This window comes from Limulus polyphemus, unplaced genomic scaffold, assembly GCF_000517525.1.
Source record: "Limulus polyphemus unplaced genomic scaffold, Limulus_polyphemus-2.1.2 Scaffold2963, whole genome shotgun sequence".
Taxonomy (NCBI): Eukaryota; Metazoa; Arthropoda; class Merostomata; order Xiphosura; family Limulidae; genus Limulus; species Limulus polyphemus.
Genome location: NW_013668573.1, coordinates 37,701 through 46,069, shown reverse-complemented (window position 1 = coordinate 46,069; position 8,369 = coordinate 37,701).

Genomic DNA, 8,369 nt, shown 5'->3' with positions numbered 1-8,369 from the left:
TCCATGACTTCTTATGACGTTTCCCATGAGAAGTCATGAGAAACGTTATGAGAAGTCATGGGAAACGTCATAAGAAGTCATGAGAAACGTTATGAGAAGTCATGGGAAACTTTCTTAGATGTCATAGAAACGTTATGGGAAGTCATGGAAAACGTCAAAAGAAGTCATGAGAAACGTTATGAGATATCATGGGACACGTCATAAGAAGTCATGAGAAACGTTATCAGAAGGCTATGAAAACGTTATGTAAAATGTCATGGGAAACGTTATGTATAATACAAAACATTGATAATGATCAGAGCAAAGCATGAAGATAATTCAGTTGGAATTATTATTGAAAATAAACAAACACGAATTAATGATTTTTTTTATAGAGATGTGCTTGAATTTTAATCTTTGTGGCCCTTTCAACGAGGTTCCTCAATAATTATTTGAATATATATATATTTAAATTATTTCTTTTTGTCTTATCAAATCATAAAATATTACTTTCATAGAAACGTATTCTTTCCATTCTAGAAGTCAGATTTAAACAACTTAATTTAGTTACCCATTGCCGTGCATTGCTTTTTAAACGAAGCAGAGGAAGATTTAATATAATACGTCACTTGCTCTAGCTTCAGCCCAAGACAGACGATAATCTCTAAACTTTATCAGAAAGGACGGAGAAGTTCCATTCAGACTTAGTTCCAAATGTATAATGACTTATCTCCTAGCCTTTCATAGTTCATTGAAGCTTTTTACTGTCAGTTTCGGTTCGTGATTTTAGTGAACACTCCGGAAGAAGCTGTAAAGCGAAACTTTGAGTGGCTAATTAAATAGATTTGGTTTTATAAGGTTGTTTATTTCTAATATTAATAAACCAAATATACTGTTTATCTATATTTATACAATAATACGTTTTCTAAACAATTGGGGTTACGACTGTCTTCCTATCGCCAAGCAACAAGTTTATTTATATCTCAGAATATGCATCATGGTATTGTTAGACCAATAGTGATTTTTCGGGAAAACCTACTGCCTCATTAATCGCGGTATTATACTTTTCTGTATATATTTTTTTCGTTGTAAATATATTACAGAAAATATTATTGAGGTGGAACTTTACACAACCATTTATTCTGTAACATAGTAGATATTTTTATTACCTACAACTGACTAATAACACCGACAAGAGACACGTGAAAATTATAATTAAATTAGATATTTTTGGAAACTGTTGACTTTCTAAGACTCTGGATATCTATAAATACAGCTTGAAAAAGGTTCCTCAACAGACACTTGCTTCTGAATCCAAGACGACAACATCTTGCAACAATGATTTCACAGAAGGTAAATATTGTTTAATCAAATACGCAAAATATAACATCTTTGATCGTTTTCTCATTAGTAAAATCGAATTTTTTCGCCGTTCAAGAAATAATATTCTTATTACATTAACCATTTTTAAACTGAGTATCCTATTTATTTCAAAGTGTCTTTTCAAATATTGCTATCAAGTTAGTATTACATTTGAATTCTATTTCATCATTATAATTTGTATAATAGTTTATAGTTAAAATATACACTGAGAGATTAATGTGTTAAAATTAACTGCCGAAAAACCTCCTCTCTACAAGGTACTCACTGCCTCTTCTCTCACACTTCTGCTATTGTTGGAAGTTTGTGCTGAGGGAAATAACCGGGCTTACGAGACTGAAGATCTGAAGGCTGAAGCGACAAGATATGGCGGATATGGTTCGGGGAGACTAGTAGGGAGATACGGAAGTGGATATAATTCGGGGAGACTTGTAGGAGGATACGGAAGTGGATATGGTTCGGGGAGACTTGTAGGAGGATACGGAAGTGGATATGGTTCTTTGAAGTCTACACTTTCAAAAGTCGCTTCAGACTATTTCTTAGACAAAATTAGATATATCTTGTAGAATGTCAATCGTGTGACATTTGAATAGAAAGATTATGATAAATAGATAATCTATGTAACTCTGTACAAGAGTTGTTTTATTTATTATAAAAAATATAGATTGGTAAAAATAATAAATATCATAAAATCAAGAAAGTAAATTTATAAACTCCTAAATAAATACAAGTATTCTGGTTATATACATATGCCCCCAGTGGCACAGCGGTATATCTGCAGACTTACAACGCTAGAAACCGGGTTTCGATACCCGTGGTGGGCAAAGAACAGATAGCCCATTATGCTTCTAAGGGAAGTCGCATGGGATGAAATTTTTAATCACTTTCTTATAACTGAAGAGGTCAAGGTAATATAGTATTATATAGCCTGAAATAACGTAATACGGGAGAATTGTAGTTGGTAAATGTAAATTGGTTTTTATCTGTTTCGACCGTTTATACAACATAAAACATTATGTTTTCTTAAGTCACGTGTATGAGCCTCGTGAATGGTGTTTGAAGATTACTTAAAAGAAAATAAAGATGAGGTTAACGTAGTCATTAAGTCAGTTTTAAAGCCACGACCACAAAGACCCATTCGTTCATAACCAATAGTGTTGATTGTAATAAAATAATATACAAGGAAGACATTTCTGAGTAAAGAATTTCATGTTATTGAATTGAATTAGAGGTAGATTTTCGGAATACTCAGAAAACATATATTGTTGAAAAACATCATGAAAAAGTTACGTTTCTTCCAGGTATAATGTTGCAGGAGAACAGAATGTATCAGAACTACATTTTAAAATTGTTTGACGTTTTGTAGGTGGTTTCGACGCAAGACACTCATACTCTCAGATCTTAAAGATTTCTTCCGATCGGTCATTTAGAAATTCTAAGAAGGGAATATCTCGTGTACTTAATGGCATATGGATCAACATGGGTCACTAAGACCACCCAGAACGAGAACTGCAACAAGTCGTACCCCATCAGTGGTAAACAAAGTGCAGCGTATTGTAACAGTTGAGAATTCACGAACACAAAGGCTAGGGGTAAAATTCATCTACTTGATTGACGCAGCATAAGGATCTCAGTCTGGATAAGTAACACAAGTCATGGTTATTACAAGTTGCTTCCACGAAATATTCGTTCAACCGTCACATATCTCAAGCATCTGGAGAATGAAACGGTTATCCATGTTAATCCATACGAAAATGTATAATCAAGTCGTCAGAGGCAGCACTTATGGATTTTTGTGTGACCCGTCATTTGAAATGGATGCTGTCAAAACCGTTGTCATTGTGGACTATATGATCTATGGATAGCAGCAACTAGGGGAGTTGTGCTTTAGATATGATACTTTTAGAGAAGAACTTTTTTTACAAAGAAATATCCTGTCACGTATAGGATGTCAGGACGTGGCGACATAGTCTGTAACGATATAGTGAGTCTCCAGAATAGTTAGTTGTTTAGCATAAAGCTGCACAATTAGCTCACAGCGCTCTGTCCACCGCAAGGAATTAAACCACGAATTTTAGCATTGTAAGTCTGTAAAGTTACCTCTCACCTATCTGTGGACTAACTTATGTAAAGCCAAGAATATTTGGTATGCTATTTATAGCCAGGCGTGACGTAGTTGTTAGTACACCAGGCTACGGATAGAAGGATCCAAGGTTCGAGACGCGCTGCTGCATACGCTTCACACTTTTAACTGTTGGCGAGTTATAAAAATAAATGTCGTTCATTTCAAACATCCAAATCTTTATGTCATCGTGCGCTTCAATCTGGTAATCCTCCCTCTGGTGAGTAGTTTATTTATGTCATCGTACGCTTCAGTCTGGTAATTCTTCCTCTGGTGAGTAGTTTAAACTAGGAACAGTTATACCTGAACCCTATCGTGTCTCTGACCTTGTCGTTTAGACCACGTATGTTCAGATTGAAAATATTAATTTCAAGTCTGTGAAGAAGTTCGATGAGTACTGGTTTAAGATTTTATAAACAGTACATGTTAATAGGTTTGTTCAAACAACACTAATAATGCCACCATTACAAAGTCAAACACGACGAATAATCCCATTTGCTTTTCTTTTGAAACTAGAAAAAAAAAACAACACTGCCAGCGAATTCTGAAGTAAACGCTTTAAGAATGAGATGAAAGGAGAATTCTAAGGTACATGACTTGTAACTTTAGGATTTAGGATTGAAATGCAAAGTAATAAAAAGCACTTAAGAAAGTTCATTGATGTTGTTTGTTTATAGAAACTAAAACTAAAGAAAATACAGTATTATTACGATAAGGTACAAGACGTATTAAAATATATACAAATATCACATCAACAACCTTTGTAAACACGAAAATAAGGTTTCTGCACAACAAATAATTAATTAATACTCTTTTTCATGAAATATCAGAGGCTTCGTTTGCGATAACAGTACCAGAAACGAAATTAACTGATAAAAAAAAAACGAAACGGATAGAAGCAGAAAATCGACTCTATAAAAACTAATTCATAAATTCATCATTCTGGAAGTTGTGGTCATAAAAAGTTTTGAATTTACAAGTTTATTCAATTGCGGCGTTAAGATACACGGAGCGTAACAAATTAATTTAGCCTTTTTGGGGAAACGGTTGACTTCTTTCAGTCTTGTACCATAAAAATTCGTGTTATTTACTAAACACATTATCCGAGGGCGGCTTTTATTTTGTATGTTTCGGATTGTAAATGAACTATCTTTGACGATCGTCTTTAAAAACATTAAGCTGTAAGTTCACTTTAATATATTAAAATAGGAAAATATAATTAAGCTTAATATTAATTCTCGTTACCGATAAAAGAGAAACTGCGCTCCGCTCTTTGTGCCATGCGTGTGTTATAAAAGTGACGGTCAAATCCCACTCTTTGATTATTGTATTCTACAAGATGGCGGTGGGTGATGTTGACTAGTTACCTTCTCCCTAATATATCCTTTCAAAAGTAGAAATGACCAGTGCAGATAGTTCTCGAATAACTATCCATGAAATAAAACAAACAGCAACAAACAACAGTGAATCTTAATTAGATGTACAATCAGTATTTGTAAAGTTATTTCTTACTACCAGTGAGAACGTTCATTGTTTGAGTCATCTAACGAGTATTTCAGTCACATATTTATGTTAGAATTGAACAGCGTTTTAGAACATTCGATTTGATTACAGAATAATCTAAAGTGAATATCATATATTTAAACAAAACTGGTTTCTATCGAACAATATAATTATCTAAGCTATTTATAATTGTAGTAACGAGAATTAGATTTAACCAGTTTATCCTGAAATATGAGTTTGCATTCATTAACCTCGTGGATTTTTGTGAGATAAATTTCATGTAAATCTGCTCGATAGTCGAGATGTTATTCCTTTCATACTTAAATACTAGTTGCTGATCCCGATTATTATATTACAAAATGTAGTTTGTCACTGAGTGTTTATTGAGTGGAATTCAACTACAGGAACTTGTTGAAACACTTGTTTTTCGAATTCTTCACAGCTTAAAAGAAGGTTTCTAAACTCGTGTTTTTGACTCCAGAAATAGTCTCACATTTCTACAGGAAGATAACAGTTAGTGTATTTATAGTATTTTGGCACTTGTGTATAAAGTTAAAATCATAAATAATATTCAACGTTAAACTGGTACACAATTAAAAGCATTTTATTTAGGCCTATCTATGGCCTTCAAAAAGTTGACGACTCTACATGTTTCGACGTTACAACGTCATTCTCAGGAGTTGTGACGTCGAAACATGTAGAGTCGTCAACTTTTTAAAGGCCATAGATAGGCCTAAATAAAATGCTTTTAATTGTGTACCAGTTTAACGTTGAATATTATTTATGATTTTAAATTAGTGTATTGTTACACTCTGCTACATTCCAGGAAAACTACAATCAGACAATATTCTGATTGTTAATAAACGCAAGAAAGAATAAAAATCACTCACAATTTTTGAATTAAAAACTTGACAAATTAGCTAGAAATTAAGCTGTGAAATAGATAGATAAAATAAAATAATTTTTAAGGATTCCGAACAATGAAACAGTGATCTTAAGTATTAAAGAACCCCCCTCCCTCCAGTGACACAGCGGGTTTCGATACTCGTGGTGGGCAGAGAGCACAGATAGTCCATCTTATAGCTTTGTGCATAACTACAAACAAACAAGTATTAAAGAGAAGAAAATGGTAATACTACAATTACGTACAAAATGTAACAAAACTTCCATTAAAAACTCAAGATGAAATTGTGTTAAAAGAACTTTCTAAAAATTCCAATAAAAAGATTCTTTGGAAATAATATTAATACAAACGCCATGATTCAGAACATAAATACGAACGAAATTATTATAAACTATTCCTATTATAGTAATATCAAATGGATTTTATAACAATAAGACTGATACTCAATGTTATAATAACATAAGCATTACTTATAGCCATTTATATTATTATATTAGACATATTCACAAATAATTTGTTGCGAGAACCAAACACGTTTTGCATTCAATATTTTTATTCTCAATTTTTCCGCTGGCTGGAAATATAGGCTTCGAACTCTTTAAGTAAAAAAATGTAATGCGTAAAATGTAAAATCTATGAGATTTTTACTTAGTTTTTATGGTTAATAGAAAAATGATTGTCGGTAATTACGATTTCTCTCAACGCCATGAGTTTATGTAACCAGGAGACATAGTATCAAAGCATAATACCGATGCTATTTTTTGACTTTACAACATTTATTTAAATATTAATAAGATATAAAGTTAGACATTTTTCTCAAAGTTTATTAAACAATTCTTTAAAGATAAGAGTCATTTGGAAACTACACCTAGCCGACATTATGTCTAGTGAAATGAATTTTATTTCAACCTAATAAGAGATAGTAATACTATCACGTACGTGGAAAAGATCTGGTCAAAATAGCCGAAGAAAGTTTAAAACAAAACTCAATAACCGAATCCACATTAGTTTAGTTTAAAGGAACTGGCGAAGTCTGCCAATAAGTACTGAAATGAAATTATTCAAACCTAAGACAATATCATCGTAATGAATTTTGTTAGAAAGACGGTGTCGATAAAATAGCTTTACTTATAATTTTTGTTTGTAAGTCTGTAAGCGTTGTAAGTCTGCAGACATACCGCTGTATCACTAGGGGAGGGTTTACTTATAAGCATTCATTGATTAAAAATATATCCATATTAATCAAATGTATCGATTGTACTAAATGGTTATTCCCCTACAGGCACTGAAGAAGAAACTAAAAGTTCAAGTATTTCTTTAACTCAAGTTTTACTGTCAATACTTTTTATTCTAGCTATTTATCAAAGTGATAAGAGCATTTTTCTAAGGATTTCATGTCGATGTTAGCACCATAAGATTGTTTTATAAATTACATGAGGTGTTGGAGACGGATACTGATGAATATCAGTATAACTATATCAGTCAAGGTAACAGAAAGCAATATCATTCCTCAGGATATTGCAACTCAACAACAAGATAGAAAAAAATAATTGTTTTGAACAGTTGGAGTTTAGATGGCGTCGCTAGTTATTTCTTAATGACAGACGTGAAAACATAGAAACTTGGGCAGTAAAGGTCGCTTTGACAGAAAAAATCTGGTTCGGTCTAGTGGCAAAGATGCACAGTGGACAACCTGTGCTTTGCCTCTAAGAGATCAAACCCCTAATTTTAGCGTTACAAGCTCTGAGACTTCTTGTTAAGCCACCGTTATAATCAGTTTTTAGATTATAATATAGTTGTCTCACTTAAAGTGATATTATCCACATATTAATACTATGCAGCTCTAGTAATTCTAAAGTGACATTATTCAGATATTTATACCATGTAACCCAAGTAAGTTTAAAGTGATACTATTCACATATTGATACCGTGTAGCTTTAGTAATGTTAAATTGATATTATTCACATATTAATGCTGTGTAACCCTAGTAATTAAAAAGTGATATTATTCACATATTGATATCGCGTTGTCCTAGTAATTTTAAAGTGATATTATTGATACCGTGTAGTCATAGTATTTTTAAAGTGGTATTATTGATACCGTGTAGTCCTAGTATTTTTAAAGTGATATTATTGATACCGTTTAGTCCTAGTATGTTTAAAGTGATATTATTGATACCGTGTAGTCCTAGTATTTTTAGAGATATTATTGATACCGTGTAGTCATAGTATTTTTAAAGTGATATTATTGATACCGTTTAGTCCTAGTATTTTTAAAGTGATATTATTGATACCGTGTAGTCATAGTAATTTTAAAGTGATATTATTGATACCGTGTAGTCCTAGTATTTTTAGAGATATTATTGATACCGTGTAGTCATAGTATTTTTAAAGTGATATTATTGATACCGTTTAGTCCTAGTATGTTTAAAGTGATATTATTGATACCGTTTAGTCCTAGTATGTTTAAAGTGATATTATT